This window comes from Chiloscyllium plagiosum, chromosome 2 (assembly GCF_004010195.1).
Source record: "Chiloscyllium plagiosum isolate BGI_BamShark_2017 chromosome 2, ASM401019v2, whole genome shotgun sequence".
Classification (NCBI taxonomy): Eukaryota; Metazoa; Chordata; class Chondrichthyes; order Orectolobiformes; family Hemiscylliidae; genus Chiloscyllium; species Chiloscyllium plagiosum.
In genome coordinates this window covers 27,358,042-27,382,133 of record NC_057711.1, presented here as the reverse complement: position 1 = coordinate 27,382,133, position 24,092 = coordinate 27,358,042, and the positions used below count along the sequence as shown (strand labels likewise).

Genomic DNA, 24,092 nt, shown 5'->3' with positions numbered 1-24,092 from the left:
GCAGACTAACTAGAACCTGGGACCTGATTAACTTCATCCTCGAGGCTTAAAAGAAGTATCCAGTGAGATAGTTAAAGCATTGCTTTTCCTTTTCCATTAGATTGGAACGTAGCAAATTTTATCCAAAAATGGATGGGTGAAGAGAGAAAGCAGGAAACTACAAACCAGGTAGGTAACACCTGTCAGAGGGAAAATGTTTGAAGCTATTAAGAAGTTAGAGTAGGGTATTTGAATAAGTTCAAGTTAATCAGGAAGAGTCAACATAGTTTTGTGAAAAGAAAGTCATGTTTTACCAGTCTATGGAGTTCTTTAAGAAGGTAAAATGCTATGGTTAAAGGGAACCCAGTGGATATATTGTAATTAGATTTCCAGAAAACATTTGATAAGGTGCCACATCAAAGGTTATTGCAAAACAAATGCTCAAAGTAGAGGGGGTAACATAATGGCTTGGATAGAAGATTGGTTAGTAAACAGGAAACAGAGTAGGCATTTGTGGGTCACTTCACGTTGACAAAATGTTGCAAGTTGTGGGCCACAGGGATCAATATTGACAACTGTTCACATTTAAATAAATGACTGAGATGAAGGGATGGAAGGTATCATTATCTAACTTGATTTTCACACAGAGACGGCATGAAGAGGGCATGAGGCCTGCAAAAAGATAGAAGCAGGTTAGGTGAGTGGGTAAACATTTGGTAAATGGAGTATTATATGGAAAAATGTAAAAATGGCCATTTTGGAAGGGAGCATAAAAAAGGAGAACATTATTGAAATGGTGAGGGATCTGGGTGTCCTGGTGAATAAATCACAAAATGTGTCGATAAATCAAGTAATTGTAAAAGCTAATATAATAGCTCAAGGAGAAAAGTAGGGAGTTTCTACTTCAGTTATACAGGGAACATGTAAGATCACTTTGGGTGCAATATACACAATATTGATCACCTTATTTAAGGAAAGATGTAAATGTTTTGGAGTCAGTTTAGAGATGTTTAACAGACTAATATCTGGAATAAGAGTTTTGTTTTATGAGAAAAGGTTGGACTGGTTAGGTTTTTATCCACTGCAGTTCAGAAGAGTAAAGCCTGGCTTGATTTAAACATATGAGATCCTTAAAGATCATGACATCATAGAGTCCCTACATGGTGAAAGCATCCCATTCAGCTCATCAAGTTCACACTAACACTCTGAAGACCATCCAACCCAATGCCTGTAACCCAGCATTTCCCGTGGCTAATCCACCTAGCCTGCACATCTTTGAACTATGGAAGGAAACCGAGCATCTGGTGTAAACCCACACAGACACAGCTAGAAGGTGCAAACTCTACACAGTTGCCCAAGGGTGGAATTGAACCTGTGTCCCTGGCTCTGTGTGACAGCAGTGCTAACCACTGAATTACTGTGCCATCCTGGAACAGGATATGGGGAGGATATTTCCTCTTTTGGGAGAATCTAGAATTAGGAGTCATTAGAGAATGATTAACAGGGTAGGCAGGAATGCAGATTTGAGATTACAATCAAATCAGCCATGGATGTGAAGTGGGCTTAGGCTATCCTACTCCTAATCTGATTGTTCATATCATACTTTCATACGAAATGCTATCATACATGATTGTATGCCAGGCTCTGACATATACTTATGTATAACCAATCTATTGTCCGGTGTTCATATTTATGTGCTCTTTCAGACACTCTGATATTCCAATGTGTTTCTTCCAGTTCTTTTTAAATTGTTCTAACCCCACCCACACGGTGGTATTTACACCAGCGATGTGCAGCTCTGTGACATCACAACAAGATTGTTCCAAACTCCAAATGGTTTCACACAGCAAATGGGATTATGGAAGATCTGGTTGTATTCTCAACTCCACCTTCCTGTAGGCTGCTCCATAACCATGACCCCCTTGTCTATCAAAAATCTATCCAAATGTGCCTTGAAGAAGTTCTGGGTTCAAGAATTTGACAGACTGTCAACACTCTGCATGGAAAAATTCCTCTTCATCTTCATTTTAAAAGAGAGACCTCTTCTCCTTAAGCTGTGTCCTCAAGTTCTAGTCTCTCCACAAACACCCCCCCCCCCCCCCCCCCCCCCCCATAGGAAACATTTCTCAGTATTCACCCTATCAAGCCCCCTTGTAATCTTCGATATAGTCTGATTAATTTCTCTATCCACCACCATGGGTGTATAAGTTGAAATTGGTCTGTGAAAGGCATGTTACATTTTCCAGCTCTCTTTATCAGAGAAATACTTGTCAGAATTGATGAGTTGGGCAGGAGTTATAATTTGTTTTCCCATGAGTGCTATTACTCACAATCTAATAGCCAATAATACATCTAAGACTGCATGCATTAGAGAACGTAATACAGGAACTCAGAGCAAGGATGTCTACAGGCTTTACTCACACATAATCTCTCCTCTCAATGTCAAATCTCACACCCTCGGAAATGAAACGATTTTTCGGAAGGGAGCCTTTAGTGAGCATGCAGTAAAAATAGAAAATGATGGAAAGACCGCACATTTCTAATAGAATTAATGTTTTAGCAGTGCTGCATGCCAATAGCTCAGCAAACATCTTTCATAAATACCCAAAATGCAAATTGCTGGAGAAGTTCAGCAGGTCTGGTAGTATTTGATGAAAACGGGGTTAATGTCTCGAGTGTGGTGACTTCTTCACAACTGGACTTGAAATGTTAACTCTATTTTCTTGCTACAGATGCTGCCAGATCTGTTGTGTTTCTCCAGCAATTTCTGTTCTTGTTTCAGATCTCCAACAATGGTAGTTCTTTATTTAACATTTGATAAATACTTGAGGATAAAAGATACATAACTATGGGCAGACAATGGAGCTGGGATGGTTTAGGAATGTTCTTGGTAAAGGACTTGACTTAAACAAAGGGCTTTTTAAAATTATTCCATGGAATCTGGATTTTGCTGCCAAGGCCAGTATTTGCTGGCCATAAATTGATTTGCAGGACCAAAGTGTCGATCTCATATGGACATTTGAAATGGGAGTAGAAGTAGACCATTCGGCCCCCTCACGTCTGCTCCACCATTCAATGAGATCTTGGCTGATCTGTTTGTGTTCTGAATTCCACATCCGCCCCCCACCCCAATCCCGTGACTCCAAAAACCCTTGACAAACAAGAATTTATCCATCTCCAGCTCAAAGTGTTCAACAACCCCTTTCCACTGCCATTGGAGGCAGAAAGTTTCAAAGTTTCACAACACTCTGAGAAAAATAAACATTGCTCCTCATCCCTGTTCTGAAACGCTAACACTTATAATTAACTACCTCCTGGTCCTGGAAGAGTCAGAGAATCATAGAGTTGTACAGCATGGAAACAGATAATTTGGTCCAACTCATCCATGCCAACCAGGTTTCCCAAACTAAACTAGTCTCATCTCCCTTTAAACCTTTCTTATTCATGTACCTGTCCAAATGTCTTTTAAATTTTGCAACTGTACCCGCATCTATCACTTCCCATGGCAGTTCATTCGATATACACACCACCCTCTGTGTGAAAAAGCAGCCCCTTAGGTCCTTTTTAAATCTTTCCCCTCCCACCTTCAACTTATGCCCTCTAATTTTGGACTCCCCTACCCTAATGAAAAGATCTTTACTATTCGCCTTTATCTATGCCCCTCATGATTTTATAAACCTCTATATGGTATCCCTTTGAGTGAATCTATGTGGAAAATGGATTGGCTCATTTCCTTTCTTTGGTGGATGGATATTTGCCAAATTAACAGAGGGTGCACATCTTTTATTCTTTCGTAGTTCATAGAAGTCAGGGCCAAGGTCAGTATTTGATGCCCATGACGAGTTGCACTTGAACTGAGTGGCTCACTAGGCTATTTCAGAGGACAGCTGAAAATCAACCAAATTGCTCTGGGTCTGGAGTCACACACAGGCCAGGCCAGCTAATGATGGCAGATTTCCTTCCCGATGAGTTTTTACAACAATTGCTGCTCTGTTATTGATACTGCCTTTATATTCTCAATCTATTAATTGATTTGAATTCAAATTCCACCAGCTGCCATGGAGAGGTTGTGAACATATATCCCCACAGGCCTTCTGGATTACTGATCCAAATGTTATGGTATCCCCCAATTAGATCCCCATTCCCTTTGCCCACCCATCTAAAGTTTAAAGGTTGCACACAAACTGAGTTAAACTTAAACTAGTGCAAGGAAGTAGCTGGGAGCGGGTAGCGGAACAATGTAGATTTGGGAGGGAAGGTGGCATGGTGAAGTGTCCATTGCCTATCCCAACTCCTGTACGTGGCCAATTAATATCTAATAAAAATTTGACATACTTCCTTTATCTTTGTACTTTACTCAAGCCAGGGACCCTGTCTGTTTTTTTCCACAGCCCCCTCAACTTATTCTGCTACTGTCAAAGATTTGAGACTGTAGTGCTGGAAACACACAGCAGGCCAGATAGCATCCAAGAAGCAGGAGAATCGACGTTTCAGGCATAAGCCCTTCATCAAGGGCTTATGCCTGAAACATTGACTGTCCTGCTCCTCAGATGCTGCCTGACCGGCTGTGCTTTTCCAGCACCACACTCTTGACTCTGATCTCCAGCATCTGCAGTCCCCACTTTCTCCTACCTTCAAAGATTTGTGTGCATGAACCTCATAACATTTAAGAGGTACTTGGATATCCATTTGCAATGCCAATGCAAACAAGGCCTTGGACCGAGAATTGAATTGAATTGTATTGAATTTTTTGTCACCTGTACCGAGGCACAGTGAAAAGATTTGTCTTGCGAGCAACACAGGCAGATCACAAAGTTAAGTAGCGTAGATAAGTAAATAATAGGGAAACAGTAGCAAAAACAAAAACGCAGGTACCGGTGAATGTTAAGAGTCTGTGACTCCATTCAGTATTCTAACAGCAGTAGAGTAGAAAGTGTTACAAAACCGGCTGGCGTGTGTTCGGGCTTCTGTACCTTCTCCCCAGTGGTAGAGGTTGTAGAAAAACATTGCCAAGGTGGGATGGATCTTTGAGAATGCTGGGCCTTTCCTTGACAGCGGGCCTGGTACATGGATTCAATAGATGGTAAGTTGGCCTTTGTGATTGTCCGGGCCGAGTTCACCACTCTTAACTGTCTCCAATCTTGAATGGTACAGTTGCCATACCAGGTAGTGATACATCTAGACAGAATGCTCTCAATGGCGCACCAATAAAAGTTGGCAAGGGTATTCGCCATCATGCCAAATTTCCTCAGCTGCCTGAGGAGGAGGAGACGTTGTTGGGCCTTTGTAACCAGTGTGGCCACATGAAGAGTCCAAGAAAGCTTGTTGTGGATGACCACTCCCAGGAGCTTGACACTTTCCACTCATTCCACCTCTGTGCTGTTAATGTGTAGGGGAGCATGAGTAACGTCCCGCCGAAAGTCAATAATGAGTTCCTTGGTTTTGCCGGCATTGAGAGCTAGGTTGTTCACAGTGCACCATTTTTCCAGGTCTTCCACCTCCTGTCTGTAATCTGTTTCATCACCACCTGAGATTTGACTGACTATGGTGGTGTCATCAGTGAATTTGTAAATGGCATTAGTCTAGTATTTGGCAACGCAGTCATGGGTATACAGTGAGTACAGTGTGGGGGGGGTGAGTATGCACCCCTGGGGGATTAGAATAGGTCGGCGCTTGCTTATGACCAGCACAAGCTCAATGGTCTTCTGCTGTTGATCTCTGTAATTCAATGACTTTATGATTCTTTGACTGCTAGGTCTTTCTCCTCCTACAACCCTTTAAGATAGACTCCTTACTTTTATACCAATTTTGAATAGTTTAAGAATAAAAATTGATAAAGGATATAACTGAAAGAGAGTCTAGTTTTGTTCCGCTGTCTCCACTGTGAGTCCTGAGCCAGCAATCCCTTCCCCACTGCTTTTCCACCATCTGCTCTGGACCCATCAACACAGGAGTCACCACTCTTCTGACGCCATCACTTCACTGCTGGACCCACCTCACTCCCTACCAAGTCCCGTGCTGAACCCACACTCGCCCTGCCACCTGGGGTCCCTGGCTCTGCTGCCACCACTGCAACCTTGCCCACATGAAGACTCTCTGCTTTCGGCCCCACTGCAACCAAGAGACCCTGTGCTAGGCTGCATGGATCCCACTCCGGCTGCCCTCCTCTGAGATGCTGCCTTGCTGCTGCTGCCATTAGAGGATCGTTGGAGGAGTTCAGCCTCAGCCTCTAGCCCCGCATAAGGACACCCTTGCTGCTGCTGTTCCTTCCAATCACCTGGAAGTGCTGCGTCCCACGGCCAGGAGGCTGCTGCCACTCTATACATGGCCTCCTCTTGTTGCTGCACCATGCTGCTGACTAACTCGCCAAAGATTAGAAAAATGAAACACTAGAATGTCAGAAAAAGAGCAGAAGCAAAAGGAAAAAACACAAGGAAGAAAGCAGATGGGAAAGGATGAGCCCCAGGTAAGAGGCCATGCACAGTCCTGCTGCTCCACCACCATCTTGGAACCGACCAAACAACACTTGGAGTACTGTGTACACTTCTGGTTGCCCTGCTACAGGAAGGATACATTAAACTATAATGTATACAAAAAGAATTTGACACTTTGAGTTATACGGAGAGGCTGGACAGGCTGGGATGTTTTTCCCTCGATCATATGAAGCTGAGGGGTGACTTTATAGAGGCTTATAAAATCATGAGGGCAATGGATAGGGTCAGTAGACAAGGTCTTTTCCCCAGGGTAAGGGAGTTAAAAGCAGAGGGCATAGGTTTATGGTGAGAGGAGAAAGATTTAAAAGCAACCTGAAGGACAGCTTTTTCACACAGAAGATGATGCATTTGTGGAATGAGCTGCCAGAGGAAGTGGTAGAGGCGAGTACAATTACAACATTTAAAAGAGATTTGGATAGTTACATGAATAGGAAAGGTTCAGAGGATTATGTGCCAAGCGCAGGCAAACTGAATTAGTTTAGTTTAGGAAACCTGGTCAGCATGGACAAGTTGGGCTGAAGGGTCTTTTTCTGTGCTGTATGACTCTATGACCCCATGACTCTCCTCATTAATCCTAGAAATTTTACACTACCCTCCATTAAATTCCATCTGCAATTTCAGTTCCAATTTAACAAATCTGGTGGTGTTCTCCTAATACCCGTTCCTCCCCACCCTGTTGTTTTCTTTGCTTCTGAGTTTTATATCATCAGCGAACCTGGAAATGATGCTATTATATTCAGGTCCACATTATTTACTGTACATGTATCAGAAATGGCAGTATACATCCCTCCAGTCTGACAACCTGGGAGGGTTAGTGGTATACTGCTAATGTGACTGGACCAGCAATCCAGAGGCCAAAGTTAATATTGATGAAAATTATAAATGTGTTCAAGTCCCACCCTTGCAGCTGGTGGGATTTAAATTCGATGAATAAGTCTGGAATTAAAGGCTTGTTTCATGACTTATTGTTGTAAAAGCCCAGCTGTTTCTCTAATGACGTTTCAGCAGGGAAATCTGCTAGTGGAAGTGGCTCAACTTTTCACTGTCCTTGGAAATGGCCCAAAAAGCCCACTCAGTTCAAGAATAATAGAAGATGGGCAACAAATCCTGGCCTTGCCAGTGATATCCACACCCTGCAAAAAATAAGTTTTATAAAATCATTGTGTCTTCCTTGACTATTCATTGTTTCATTGTGCTTTTAGTTATACATAAAGGAGACAAGGCAGACATGGACAGCCACATCAGTCTTTTTTACACAGCTCTGTGTACAATGATAGAATTATTTTCTTAAGAAGTCTGCATTGATCCCATACTTCCTCGAATTACTACATTTGATTATGTGGTGCAATCTGTGGATGAGACGTCATTTTACCAGTTCTTTCTATGCAATTTGCAAAAGCCACATGCAGAAAAGCTGGAAAAGAATAGCTATCTTGACTCACTGGAACTTTCAAAGGTTTGACCTTTCGAAGTTGGAAAAATGCAAACCTGCCTCAGATGCACATGCTAGCTTAGATTTGCCACGTTGAGGCACATCTCTCCAGACTTCCTCTACAATGAGATCGAACTAAACCTCAGTGGAACGTTCCCTTTGGCAGCAGCATATAATTTTCATTTCCCATACCAGCTATGCCAATGATTTTTCACTGAAAGTAGTAATTAATGCCTTAGAATGAGAGGCTGCTGCTTTGGACTGGTCTCACCAGGAATCAAACTGGAAACATCCCGAGTAATTTCAATTCTGACCTTCAAGTAAAGATTTTCATCACGTCAATTGGATTCCAGGCCAGACTCCTGAAATGATTGGATAGTTTCCCACAAGGTATTGTGGTGCTTTGTAGTTCAGACCCTTACTGGATGTTCTACACTATGTAACCTGTATGTTACCAGATAGACTCAATTGTTCTAGAAAATGATGGCATTTGTGAAAATTATGGGTCAGAAAGCTCCAAACTGTCAAGTTGCCAGCATCTCAATATTCACAAGCTCAGTAAAGATATTTTGCAGCAATGTAATTATATTTTACAACAGAAACAGAATTTCCAAGAGTCTTGTGATGTTTTTCGTTTTGTTCCAGTGCAAGAATGGTTTAAGAAAACGTCTCATTGTGGTTTGGATAATTATCCCTGAGCACAAGGCTGTCGTATTGTTGATGAGCAAACATGACAGGTCATTCTTAAACCCAGCTTGAAGAAAGGCTCACGTTTTAGGTTGCCTTTTATTCTTTGCTTTTTATTATCTTGGAAGGCAGTAAAATTTCAGAGTGATGTAATTGCAATGGCAACACTCTGCTTGACACATCAAGTCAGGTTTCCAAAGATCATTCAAAAAAGCACCTGCAACGCGATTGATGACAGTACGTCAGCACAGGGATTACTAACCACTTTTGAAGATCAAATGTCTAAATATTGATAGCCCAGATTTATTTTGAAATGCAGTTGTGGCAACATTTGCTGGATGTTACATGTGATTGAGCAATAACTAGTGATCTCAGCCTAGGCACTTAGGTAAAGAATGCAATGGATTAGCAGCAAATGGTCCAAATCCGCAGTCATCACAGTGCCATGGGCACTTAGCATTTTGCTGTTTAGTTCCACGCTCCATCTCATTTTTGGTTGTCAGAGAATAATTCAGTCAACACCCACTAGTGATAAGCTGAGATTTTCCAGAAACAAGAAGCATGACTTTAACCTAGGGTGGGAAGTGAGCATGAGGTCATTCCAGTAAGTAGCAGCAAGAGATGAGGGCTGTATCATTTCCACCCCCAGGACAATGTCCTCGGACTGGATCCAGCCTAAATATGGTGACAATAACATGGAGGCTGGTGGGCTGACCAATTCTGACATTGTGCCTGATTTCAAGAAACATGAGAGTTAAAATTACAGCTGGTTAGGGTTTGACATCAAGACAGAGAGATAGACCTGCCTCTGATTTATCCTCCTTCTACACTGTATCCACTGCATCTCCCCTATCTTCCTAAGATGTGACCCTTAGCAGATATAAATCATTCACTGATAGACAAAAAAAATCCCTGCCCGACTCTCCGTCACCACCATTTGTTCCCGTTAATAAGTGTTAGCACATCCCCAGCTCAGTTTAATACTGAAGCCTGCAGATCAGATTATTCCCGGTCTATTAATTGATGCCTGCTGAGTGAGTAGCTGAAGCACTTCAATGGGCATCAGTGCTCCTGATTTCGAGTCGAAACAGATAAATCAATTTCTCATTGTTATCAAGCATTACCTACAGGAAAATATATATGGGGATTTAGGCAGGAGAAAAAACGGTTAGAATTCACAAAGCAATGAAGCTTGGAATACTGCAATCTAGCCTTTATACGTACAGTATTTAAAATTCATTCTTAGTGGCAATATTGTCAAGGAGACTTGCACTTGTTTCCCATCTCTATTTGCATTTTGTGAGGGTAGATAATCCACTCAGTACCTTTAGATGAAGATGTAAAGGCCTCAGTTTTGTCTTTTATGTTGATGTGCTGTGCACATCCGTCTTTGAGCATGGGAATATTTGTGGAGCTTCTCTCCTCCAGTTAGTTGTTTAATTGTTCACTCCTATTGCAGGACTAGATGTGGAAAGACTGCAGAATTTTGATCCAAACTGTTGTTTGTGGCCATCAGGCCTTTGCAGTTGAATATCTTGTTGGTACAGGCTGCTGAAGAACACAGATGGAGAAGGTGGACTTGAGCAAAGTAGTGGACAGTAGGAGCCATCCCCTTAGGGATTGGAGGGAGGGAGGTGAAAGTACAAGCAATGATCCCTACAGACATTGCTTTGGTCATTTCCTTTTCTCACTCTCATTGTAAATCTATTTGCTATGAGGAAGCAGATTGGGTTTTTAAATTAGTGAGGAGACTGAGGAGGGAAGGTTTTGAATGACAGGTATGTGGTGATAGATGATATTAGTAACAGTAATAAATGGATGAAGCCACAGCAAGTGTAATGGGAAAGCGATTAGGAGAAATATTGGACGCTGTCCTATCTGTCTGAATCTGCATTAATCAAATTGGTCAAGGCACTGACCCGATACTGAATAAATTGTTCTTAGTGCCAGTGAATCCAGCTGTAAGGTTTTACCATTGAAACTGTCAGATTCTAAATCCAGTTGTCCTGCAGCATGCTTTAATCATACAATGATACTTCATACAGAATGCTTCCCCCACCCCATATTATCTGGTCTTGGGAAAGTTAGCAACTGAAGATACAAAATGAGTATTTTTTTAAATAACAAATGTTAGATGCTCTGGTAAGATGAGCAGTAGTACATGTTCCAGTCATCAGTACAACCGCTAAATAATTCAAATGCTCACGAAAGAACCGAGATGGAGCTCAAGTTCCTATTTACCCCGGGCTGTTTTTAAGTAAATACAAAAAGGAAATGGCGAAAAGAAACATCCTGCCTAAGATATCACTGCACAAAGGGAGGTTGTAACAAAAACATGGTACTAACCAAAAGCTGCTGTTGCTTAATGTTTTATATTTCATAATCTTAAAACAATTAAAATCATTTGATCATTTAACTGTTGTGGTTAAAACACTAAAGAAAGCCGCGTGAGAGTGAAAGGTGATTGTAAGTGGGGACAGTTCAGCGAAAGAGACAGTTCTGTGCTGTCTGTATTCTACAGTACAAATCAGATTTAATTCTCTGTTTACATTTTTACTTTTCTATAAATCATGAAATTATCTGAGGTAATTGAACCGAAGCAAACTGGTTAGAACAACATTGGTGTAGTGTCTGGTCCCCAGCTCCAGGAGATGAGACAGGCAGTGCAGGTTTGTGCTTCAAAACATCCATTCTCACAGACACAAAGACAGACCCTTGGGAGTGATGAATATTCACGATGGTGCTTTTCATCTCTCGGTAATCGCACAAATTAAAGGGCATATTATTAAAATAGCTCCACATTGTAAATCTGGTTTATTTAGCTTCTCTCAGTTAGCATAGAGAAAAAGGAACAGATTCAGCAGTGATTCATTCCCTGAACGGGGTGAGGAGAGAAATTGCAGGGGAAATTGGCCCTCTGCTTCCTGCGTTTAGTCAGGATGAACAATTTGGATTTCAGCTCCCGTCCACCTGCGACTTGAACTTAGTTCCAAATTTCAGAGAAAGGCAGACAACAGAAGTTAGGGTGTGTCGGAGAAAGTGGCTCTGATCCAAGAGGCACAAAACATTGAGCCTAACAGCACAGAATGAGGCCATTTGGAGCATCATGCCTGTGCACGGTCTCTGAAAGAGATGCCTAATCATACCCACTGCTCTCCCGAAAGCATTTTTTTTGTTTTTATTTTGAAATACCTTTGAAAAGTTATTGTTGAATCTGCTGCCACCATCCTGTCAGGCCATACTTTCCAAACCGTAACAACTTTTAAAGTAAACCTTCTCATCTCCTCACTGGCTTTTTTTGTCAGTTGTTTGAAATACATGTTCCTGTTTATTCACCCTCCTGCCAACGGAAACAGTTTTTCCCTATTACTCTAAATCTCCTCCAAGTTTTCATGGCTCGAAGCAGAACAATCCTTCATTATGACTGAATCATGTCTGGCACCATTTGGAGAAATCTCCACTCAACCCTTCCCAACGCCTTGATGATATTTCAGATTGTACCAAGCTTTAGATATTAGAAAATGTCAATTCTTAGATTCAAGTTGGTTTAATCCTTTTGGGAGGTACATAATTTATTTTATCTGTGTATGTATCACTGGGGAAGAGGAAGTTCAGGCAATAGAATTAATTTCTAACCTTGGCACGGTAGCTTAGTAATTAGCACTGCTGCCTCACAGCACCAGGGACCCAGGTTCCATTCTACCTGTGGGTGTAGAGTTTGCACATTCTCTCTGTGTCTGTGTGGGTTTCCTCTGGGTGCTCCGGTTTCCTCTTGCAGTCCAAAGATGTGCAGGTTAGGTGGACTGGCCATACTAAATTGCCCATAGTGTCCAGGGATGTACATGTTAGATGTGTTAGCCATGGGAATTATGGGGTTACACAGATAGGGTTTTGGGGGTGGGGGTGTTTCTGAATGGGGTGCTCTTCAGTGAATTAGTGTGGATCGATAGGCTAAATGGCCAGTTTCTGTACTGTATGAATTCTATGATTGTCTAAAACCTGACTCTTCCTATTCTAGCAGGTAGTGAATACATTCAGACACTTACATCTGTGCATCTTCATGAAATTTGAACACAGCCTTCCCCTACCCCCACACTGACTCCAGGAGCTCAGATGGAAAAGTTATATCTAACCTCTCAACACTCTTCATATTGTAGCTGATACTTACGTGAATTCTAAGAGGCATGAGGCATAGCAAGAAGATGCAACTCTTTAAAATCATCCGGCTGCACCTTCTCCCTTGTGGTTCAACCCAGTCTGAATCTGTGATGGATTTCACTGAATTCTTGAAAGTTGGTTCAGTCTGATGGAGAGTTTTAATCATTTTTAATAAGTTTAGCATCAAGTGGTGGTGCTCTGGGGCTGAAGAGCTGTCAGCCATATTTTGGTTGACTCAGCAGCTCCACCAGTCAGTCCTCACCTGGAAACCATGGGTTTGAGCTTCTGAAAGAATCGCGCAACACAGTGGTGGCTTCAGAGGCCAGCAGAGGTGAGCTGAGCCCAATGCTCCAGCCTCTGGAATGTTAAATCCACAATCCCTGTTACAAAACCCAATTGTGAAATATAGTTGTGTACAACATTTAATGTTAATGGGAAAGACAACATTGACGTTAATCTGTATTTTTAATAAATATGTTTGAATGAATCAGATACCAATTGCCGTTGAGTTGATTGAGCCCTGGTTGGACCTAATTCTGTTTCCTTCAAATTCTCATTAAAGGCACAGCATTACATGTGTTAAATTAATTACATAACAAGCTGCTGCTGAAACTTAGGCATGTGCTGTTCAGTAATCTGTGATTTATTCAGTGCATCTGCATGCTCCAGAGATTGGCACAAGTGAATCTGTGAGCCTTTAAAGCTGCCGTCTTTAAAATTGAATAAAATACATTCATATGATTTTCATCGCTTTCACATTAGTCATACTCTACTGAAATCTGTTTGTATGGCAGTTTCCTTTGCCTAACAAGCAAACCATGCTGAAAGGGAAATGCTCAGGTTGGACAATATTTTTCCAAAATAGAATCTTCCTCCAACTTGATTATTGTGCGTATATTGATGTCGATGGCCAGTGCTCCTGGCTGTAGAAATATTGAGATCTGTAATGCTGCTCAGGATTTTGCTTCCCACTCGGAAGAGATTCCTTTAGGGACAGGAGTGAGATTCCGCCCAGTCAGACTAAGCACTGAGCTTTCTGAGCAGTTCTGACTGGAAGTGTGTATGCCACTGCAAAGGGCGATAGGAAGGATGTTGTGAAACTTGAGAGGGTTCAGAAAAGATTTACAAGGATGTTGCCAGGGTTGGAGAGTTTGAGCTCAAGGAAGAGGCTGAACAGACTGGGGCTATTTTCCCTGGAGCGTCAGAGGCTGAGGGTTAACCTTATAGGGGTTTATAAAATCATGAGGGGCTTGGATAGGCTGAATAGCCAAGGCCATTTCCCCAGGGTAGAGGAGTCCAAAACTAGAGGGCATAGGTGAGAGGGGAAATCTTTAAAAGGGATCTTTTTTTATGCACAGGTTGGTGCATGTATGGAATGAGCTGCCAGCGGAAGTGGTGGAGGCTGGTACAATTGCAACATTTAAAAGGAATCTGGATGGGTATTTGAATAGGAGGGGTTTAAAGGGATATAGACCAAATATCACTGGCAAATAGGATTAGATTAATTTAGGAAAACTGGGCAGTATGGACGAGTTAGACGGTAGGGTCTGTTTCCATGCTGTCCATCTCTATGACTATGACCATGAAATGAAAGGTGTAATGTAACAGAACGAGTAATCTGTGCTGTACCATTCAATGATTCCATGACAGCAGTGTATTGATTTTTGGTGGATTAGAAGGAGGATGAATGCTCTTCTCTTCGTCTAACAATGACCTTCAACCTCTTTGGAATCGTCCCGTGCCACCTTCCAACTCTCCCCAGCCACCCCGGATCGGTGCGTTACTGGTCAGGAGTGGCTAAGCAATCACAATCGGGCAAGGATGAATCTGAAATGGGAGTGGGTAACTCACACGTGCCAACAGCCGGGCAGTATTATTTCTCAATCCTTTGCCCACCCATTGTGCCCTGTATTCTGAAAATCAGTCTAAGTGTCAGCAAGGTCAGAAGAGTGTGTCCTTTGGCTATTTAACTGTGAAAGCCATCATATTTCAGCTGGGTTGTCCTCTCACTTTGAACATGTTCATTTTTAATAAATGAGTTACTGCATTGTGATTCTGATAAGCCATCATAACCTTGCAATCACTCAGGTTTGCAAATCAATTTTATCAGTGCTGGTTGCCTTCTTTCCCTCGTCCTGGACCAGCCTCTCTGATTCACATCTTTTTCTATTTTTCCTTCAAAACAGGCAATAAGCTCTATCTTAATAACTCCCTGTGGCCAAGGATTCCTTATGCCAGCCTCTCTCCTTACTCTGCAGGAGAATTATAAATTAATGACCTCTCTTCCCTGAATCCCCAGAGGCAGTAAGCTTTTCTGACGGAAACCCCTTCATAATTTGAAAAATCTTGATTCAATCTCCTCTTGGTCTTCTCCAGTTTAAGTAGTCTGCTTTTTATTCTTGGGATGCTGGAGGCATTTGACTTGAGCTTGAGCAGACATCACCATTGCACAAACTGGAGATTAAATCGTGGTCCGGAGTATATGAGCCAGAGAGTTCATTTAGCCTCTGAAACTTCAGATCAGCCCTAACTTCTGACAGATATTGACAGATATCTTTACACAAAAAGCAAACATAATGTTGAAGATTTGTAGTATTTAAAATATTGAAAACAGAATTAGTGAGCAGTGCTGAAAATGTAATTCACACAAAAGCAATCTGTACTTGTGTCATTGCTTTAGTGAATCAGAATTGGTTTAGGTATAAAATAGAATTAAAAATATTCTGATGAAACATAGGGATAGGTCAATATTCAAACTTCAGGAAAGAAGTAGATATGTCACTGATTAAAAATGGGATAAAGATGTATGGGGAACAGGCAGGAAAGTGGAGTTGAGACCAAGAGAAGATCAGCCATCATCATATTAAATGATGGAGTGGGGTCGAAGGGCTAAACTGACTTCTGCTTCTATATCTCTGTTTCTAATATAATGTCATATGTAAACTCACAACATTATAAAAACACTTCACCTAATTATATGAAACAATATTGGAGTATGGCCATCAATCATTCCTAAAGCTTCATTCCATTTTCACAATTTCTAGACCATTATGTCTTCAGGATCAAAGCAACTTTAGTTGGGTCGTCTATAAGCCTACTGTTACTTTATGGTGACAATTACAATACGAGACTAACAAGAAGGAGATGCAGACTAAAGACTAAGGGGCAATTTTTAGATTAGATTCCCTACAGTGTGGAAACAGGCCCTTCTGCCCAACAACTCCACGCCGACCCTCCGAAGAGCAACCCACCCAGACCCGTTCCCCTACATTTACCCCTGACTAATGCACCTATGGGCAATTTAGCACGGCCAATTCACCTAACCTGCACATCTTTGGACTGTGGGAGGAAACCGGAGCACCCAGAGGAAACCCACACAGACACGGGGAGAATGTGCAAACCCCACACAGACAGTTGCCCGAGACAGGAATTGAACCCGGGTCCCTGCTGCTGTGAGAAGCAGTGCTAACCACTGACCTACCGTGCTGCCCTTTTTCAGGGAGCTTTGCACATATCCTTGTCAGGGAGGTCGGGAGGAAGAGGAAAGGTCCCTCTGGGTTGGGAGCCACAAAGTTGTCTGTTCTTTGTAATAAGGAGATTACAGTGTCATGAGTATCACCCATTTAAAGCACCAGGACTCCTTTGAAGTGCAGGAAAAAGTTTAACAACTTCATCAAAGCAAAGAAGATAAGCTAAATGCTCTCATTATGTGAACAAAGTTAAAAATCACACAACACCAGGTTATAGTCCAACAGATTTATTTGGAAGCACCAGCTTTCGGAGTGTCACTCTTTCATTACCTGTTGTGTAATTTTTTACTTTGTCCACCCTGGTCCAACACCGGCATCTCCAACTCATTATGTGAGGCACTCTTTCATTTATTTCCCCCAGTAACAGAGGACATGTGTGAGAGTAGGATCTGAGGATTGATAACAGATACACCTCAGATGTTAATGATTGGGTCCTGACTCAGCAGATCTCCAGGGTTCAGCCTTCAGAAAGATGCTCGATGAGCATTACAGTCACATGGAGGCTAGGTTGATCTTGAGGACCTGAGGCAGCCAATGCAGTTATGACAAAATCCAAAGCCATTTTTACTGCCAATTAGAAAAGAAAAGCTTTCATTTATACAGGGTCTTTCACAACCACCAGCTACCTTTAAGGTGATTTATAGCCAATGAAATCCTTTTAAAAGTTATATTGTAGGGAATGCAGTAGCCAATTTAGACACTGCAAGCTTCTACAAATGGTAGTATAATAATAAAAAAAAATTTGCTTTTGCAATTACGTCTGAGGGATAAATATTAGCCAGGGGATAGGGATAGTTTTCTTCTTTGAAATGGTCCCATGGATCTTTTCCATTCACCTGATAAAGCAGATGGCCTTGGTTTAATATTCACCTAAATGGCAGCACCTCTGCCAATGCAGCTGCCAGCATTCCCACAGCATTGTACTGGAGTGTTAGCCTTGATTCTACTATTTGTATACTAGAGTGAGTATTGAACTCTCAGCCTTGTAACTCAAAGGCAAGAGACACTGGCCACTGAGCCACAATTCATACCTGATATTGGGAAAGGGTTAATACCATTGACACTGCCATGGATTGGCTGATTTTCCTGCTCCTCGGATGCTGTCTGAACTGCTGTGCTTTTCCAGCACCACTCTAATCCAGAACCTGGTGGGCCCACAGACAAGTGTGTGTCTCTTTGACCTCCAGATAATGCTTTGACAATTAGCAAAGAAGGCTTTTTGGATTGCTTGAAGAGAATGATGGAAAAGATCTTCCCAGAGTTTTAGGATCCAGAGGTTTTGACATCAATGTTCATTCAATCTCAAGAAGCTTGTGTGACCAGGCACTCGGGCCCTCAGACATCAGTGTGATTCAGCCACAAGCAGGATCTAAGGAAATATCAACCCTTGCTGCACGTACCCATCTGTATATAAAATCAACCTTTTTGTTTCAAAGTATTGATCTTTTTGTGTGAGAAGAAATTTGAAAGTTAGTTGGATGTACAGTTCTTCTTGCACTTCATTTACTGAAGTATTGCTTCTGTGAGCAAAGTGTTTTTGAGGAAGCAGACGAGTCTATAGTCTCTTGTGACTTATTCATTTCTTCTCATCGGGCATAGCTTTACCTCTCACCCTTCCAGGCCTGTTTCATTCCATTCTCCTGCTTCTCCTGTTCTGCCTATTTTAAGGTTACACCGTGAAGCCTCTGACAGTGATGGTGGGGAGTGGCAAGGGAAAAAACGAAGCATCCTTGAAAATACTGCTTGAAGAATCCTTTCTTAGTTACACAAATTAAGAAAAGACTTTTCCAGTTGCTTTGGCCACGCTGACATTTCAGATCAAATCTTTAATACTCAGAGTATGAAAACTCAACCACTTCCCAGTTTGGCAAATTGTACAACTTGCTCCACTTTTCTCCAGACATATCGCAATTTAAATGCAATTCTGGTATAAATTCTATAAAGTTTGTGACAATAACATGAATCTTGAAATGTTAACCTTTTTTGAAAGTAAGAAACAGAGGAGTTGCAAACCTGAAACATTATTTCTCTTTCTTTTACCACAGATGTTGCCAGACCTCCTGAGTATTTGCATGATTTTCTGTTTGTTTGTTTCAGATTTCCAGCATCTGCAGTAGTTTTGTCGCAGTACGAGATTGTTTACTATAGTAGGAGAAAGTGAGGACTGCAGATGCTGGAGATCAGAGTCGAGAGTTTTCCAGCAGCACACTCTCGACTCTGCTTACTGTAGTACAAAGACAAATGGTTCCTTTATGTGACACCTGTACCATGGGATTGACATGAACTCGATTGAACATGCTAATGTCAAAATCATCAAGATCTGATTCCATAGCTAACTACTTTAGAAACTGCAGGTTTGACCTACAGATCACAATTCATGCAGTTTTATTCAGTCCACAAAGCCAATTAGGAGAGTCATAGAGAAATCGAGATGTACAGCTCCGAAATAGACTCTTCGGACCAACTCGTCCATGTCGACCAGATATCCCACCCCAATTTAGTCCCACCTGCCAGCACCTGGCCCATATACCTCCAAACCTTCTTATTCATGTAACCGTCCAGATGCCTTTTAAATGTTGCAGTTGTTCCCACTCACAAAGCCATATTGACTATCCCTAATCAGTCCTTGCCTTTCCAAATACATGTACATCCTGTCCCTCAGGATTCCCTCCAACAACTTGCCCACCACCGAGGTAAGGCTCACCGGTCTATAGTTCCCTGGCTTGTCTTTACCGCCCTTCTTTAGCAGTGATCGCTTGAAACCCTCATTGCATTAGAGCCAGTCTCAATACCAGAAACTTGGCTGTTCGTGCTACCTTCCCCTGAGAATCCATCACCCCCTACATTTTCCAAAACAGCATACGTGTTTGAAATGGGGATAGCCACAGAAGACTCCAGCACCACCTGCCTACCTCTCTTACCTTTCCTAAAGTTACCCCATCTACTTGACTGTATCTGCAACTTTTCTCCCTTCCTCTAACTGCCATCCATCACACCTCCTTGCTCTTGTAAATTCCTCATTGCCTTTAACTGTCGCTCCAACCATTCTATTCAATCTGATAGGATTCACAACCAACGGCATTTATTGCAGATATAATCCTCAGTAACATGTACTCTGTCCCTAAACTCCCACGTCTCACAATAAGAGCCTATCACTCTACTAAAGGCCATTTTTGCTTCTTTCAGTCTACTGACCCAGAAATAGCACCATCTTATTCTCTACAAAACACTGCTCCAGGTTAACTTAATACGTTTGGGTTATATTTTTAAGTTTAATCAAGAGACATATCCCAATAAAATATATAATCAGTAAAGAACCTACTCTATTCACTACTGAAGAATTTCAGCTCGGACCCAAGGCCACACTTAAAACTATTCACTTATCCGCCTCTGTGCTGTGACCTTTCCCAAACAGGTTCCTCCATGATCAGTTGTGAATTGCACTGTTTGTTAGTTTTCCCAGATGAACTCTTGTGTCTAGTGATAGATGAACTAAACAGCAAAGGCAGTAACTGCGCAAGGTTCACTGCTGTGACAGTTAGCAGTGTGGGTGTCTTTCTCTCTCTCTCCTGCACTGACCTCAACATGTTTTGTCTTTGTCTGTTGATTTGACTTTTTTTTTCTCCAAAGTTCCAAAACAATGCAACAGCATATAAAAAAGTAATTGCTGCTTCTGGAATTTGAGGAAATCATCTCCAACACCTAAAATACCTCAAAAAAGGAGCGACCTGTTACAGCCAGAATTTTTCCCCGCCCTCCATCTTCAGTAATGGCAGTCAAACTCAGCAGTTAATTTCAGAATTGGTGGAGTTGTTGAAGCCAAGAGAGTTGATTATTATAAGAGATCCAGGCACCAGGAGATTAAATCTCTCAGGAAGCTCATTTCCTCCTTTGCAATGCCAATGCAAGAAGGATCTCCTTCCTCGACTTCCTCAAGGAAGCAAGCCACAAGAACTTTCCCAGCTCTCAGTGCATTGACTCGATACAAAAGGGAAACAGCAAACCTGCAATATCAAGGTCCGGGTTTAGGAACTCAAACCATTCCAGTATTCTAGAACACAACTGTTCAAGATTTTTGCAGTTTATCTGAGATTAAATTATTACCACCTCTAAGCCATTGAAAGAAGTGAAAGCAAAAAAAAACATTTCAATAGCTGCAGGTCAACATAGTTTAAAGTAATTTTATTTTCTTCAACACACACACAGAGCTGAGAAAGGCCAGGGTCTATGCAGTATACTGAACATAGACTATGGCAAGGTAGATTATACCTCAAATAATAATGAGAAATAAGCAACTCCTTTCCCTTCAATTTTCCTTTCTCCATTTCATTTCCTAAAAACTATATCCAATGTAAAAGATGCATTCATCTTTGTACTGGAGTGAGTAGCCTCATACACAATCAAAATTACAGCACTAAATCCTGGAAATACTCAACAGGTCTGACAGCATTGTGGTAAAAGAAACAGAGCTAATGTTTCAGGTTTGCAACCTTTCTGTTTCTAGTACACACGCCGGACAGCTGTGGTTTTTTTTAAAAATCTAGCCCTATTGGGCTTTGATTTTTATCCAGCAAAATGTTTAAGAGTTTGAAAAAATACGATCGCCTTCAGTTTTTGCTGGATGCACGTACAGGCATATTTTAAATGAAATTGTTCTACAAAGGCATTGTTCAGGAAAAAAAAAGTACTTCTCATTTCTGTAAAACATGCATAAAAATTCCTCTCAATATTTATCAAACCTAATATTGATAAATGCCATTTCAGGGTGTTATTAATTTCTTCATAAAGCAGTGTAATGGTGTAAATGTTCTATTTCTTCTCAGTATTTATAAAATATTTTTGAGTTGTATCTTAAATGCTGACAGGCCAATAAGAACTATTTTGCAGAAGTTGGAAGCACTGGGGTCCTTAACATTCCATTCTATTCACATACTTGCGTTACAAACCAATTTTCAACTACATGTGCTATTGTCTGTATCTCGCCATGACCATTCTGCTTTCAATATCTGTCTCAGTTCACTGCTCAACTTTAATACTTTTGACCCACACATAGTTCTCCAGTCAGGGAACTAGTCTGGTTTTCTATTAGTAAAACATAGATTTTATTTTACACATGACAGAGCCGGACAGCTCCAAGTGGCAGGCTTGACATTCCTCCAGTAACTGGCCCTCCTATTGTTCCTGAGGTATTTCAACTGTGTCCTTCTTAGGGCATAGAATTCATAGGGATCAAATTCCAAACTCGACTGGGGAGGTTGTGACCCAGGCAGGGAAGCTGATTTCTGTTGATGTCAAAACTTAGCTTATCTTTCTCAAGAGCTTGAGATATCCTTGCAAAATCATACCTCCTTTAGGAAGTCGAGACTGTGTCTAATGCCTGTTCCCTATGGCACTGTATACCAAATCTAATTGAACTTACACTGGTATACTGCAGATATTGCTTTTGAAACTGCTGCCTTTTTAGAGTAATTCAGACATTGGTATTGAACTATACAGCTGATGTGAACCATACTTGGTCAGTCAAAGCATATCTTTAGGTATGTAATTTTATGTTCATGTGCCAGCTTTTAACATCTGCTTTCAAATGTTACTTATAGTTTCGATGTTATCAAATGGCTTTTGCTAACTCTAGAGTGCAATTAGTTTTCAAATTGTCTAGAAATCATATTGAATGCTCATAAATTGAAGCCAGGTTAAATTCACCGAAGTTATATGCAGATTTGGTATTAAATTGCATGAGTTTGATGTTGATTTGATGTAAAGTATGCTATAAAAATGGACAAGGAAACATTCAACATTCTATCCGCATCTTCAAGCTGTAAGCTTTTGTATTGGTAACAGTCCAAAAGGAGTAGTTCCAGTTAGAGTAGAATTTTCCCTCATGTAATTGTGGTAGAGGATCGATCTTGAGCCTGTTGAATGTTGAAAGGGTCACACCAGCTCATCTTATTTCCCTTCTTATGTTCTAGATATATCCCTTTGAGACTCTGGTTGAAACATAAGTCTGGAGCAATTGTTACCATATTTGCACAAGAATGGAAGAGATGGTTTACTGTTGGTTTTGATGGTATTCAATCTAAAACTGAACACAATGCATGACAACTGATGTGTGCAAATATCCTCAAGCAGATCTCATTTGCTGGTGTGCTCATTTTCCTTCTGTACCACTGAAAGAACTCTGAGGAATAGGTGTTCACTCAATACGTAAATGTTTTAAAACGATAAGCACTTTCAGCTGTACAAATTGTAAGTTGGGCAACATCAGCCCAGCCATAAGACAGCGAAGAATGGCCTGCATTTTAATTTACTCTTTGTTTCACAGCACACTTAGAAGGAGAAATTTGTAGGGCTGGAGAAAGAACTGGTGAGTGGGATTAATTTTGACTCCACAGTGGGAGCCTGCATTGTATAATTCCATGAGATAACGGCCTTAGGACAGAGAAGTAAATACCAGCGAACACTATCCCTTTCAAATTGTTTCATTGCAGACCGTAATGTGTAATACTTGGTTCAACCATTTATCAGCAAGAGCAAATTCCAATACCATTGCTTAGCTTCTGTGTGTGAAATAAGCTTTCTGTGTTCTTTTTCCTGATTATCAGCATTTGCTACAAATGAAAATAAATTTCAGATTTTACTTCACTCAGTAAAGAGTCAATTGGATTGGTCCAAGTCTTCAATCACATGTAGACCAGGTTCAAGATTAGAGTGCTGCTGGAAAAGCACAGCAGGTCAGGCAGCATCCAAGGAGCAGGAGAATTGACGTTTCGGGCAAAAGCCCTTCATCAGGAACGTCAATTTTCCTGCTCCTCAGATGCTGCCTGACCTGCTGTGCTTTTCCAGCACCACTCTAATCTTGACTCTGATCTCCAGCATCTGCAGTGCTCACTTTTGCCCTGTAGACCAGATTGTATAGGGCTAGCAAGTTTCCTTTTCTAAACACATTTAGGAACTTGCTGGACCTTTATTGCAGATTAACAGCTTGCGATCACTTTTAGTGACATTAACTTTTTATTTCTGGATCTTTTAAACTCAGTTGACATTCTCAAACTGATGTAGTGTGATTTGAAGTCTTGTTCTTGGGATTACTAATCTAGGTCTCTGGATAAGTATCTTAGCAAAATAACCACAGTGCCATCATGCTCAATAGCACGCACCTCAAATCCAGCAAAGTACCCAGACATAGAGATAATCTACAGAACAAAAGGGAACCTGTTCAAGCTATGTCACATTGACTCCAAAACCAAGACCACTACAACCTTGGTCAGAAAGATGAGTGTGGATATGTGTGCGCTCATTTAGAAACTGACCTCTGGGTCCCTGCTGCTTCCTTCCCCTCACCATAAGAACATTTGCTGTGGTTCTGTTCGCCGAGCTGGAAGTTTTTGTTGCAAACGTTTCGTCCCCTGTCTAGGTGACATCCTCAGTGCTTGGGAGCCTCCTGTGAAGCGCTTCTGTGGTGTTTCCTCCGGCATTTATAGTGGCCTGTCCCTGCTGCTTCCGGTTGTCAGTTTCAGCTGTCTGCTGTAGTGGCCGGTATATTGGGTCCAGGTCGATGTGTTTGTTGATGGAGTTTGTGGATGAGTGCTATGCTTCGAGGAATTCCCTGGCTGTTCTTTGTTTGGCTTGCCCTATAATGGTAGTGTTGTCCCAGTCAAATTCATGTTGCTTGTTGTCTGCATGTGTGGCTACTAGGGATAGCTCGTCGTGTCGTTTCGTGGCTAGTTGATGTTCGTGGATGAGGATCGTTAGCTGTCTTCCTGTTTGTCCTATATAGTGTTTTGTGCAGTCCTTGCATGGGATTTTGTACAC

General features: G+C 41.5%; 1 long non-coding RNA gene across 1 annotated transcript in view; it reads right to left on the bottom strand.

The window, feature by feature from the left end:
• Positions 1-23,707, bottom strand: part of LOC122557894 — a 69,940-nt gene extending 46,233 nt beyond the window's left edge. The window contains exon 1 of the long non-coding RNA XR_006313969.1: positions 23,591-23,707. This is a non-coding gene — a long non-coding RNA (uncharacterized LOC122557894). The remainder of the gene's footprint in view (positions 1-23,590) is intronic.
• Between the last annotated feature and the right edge of the window lie 385 nt (positions 23,708-24,092).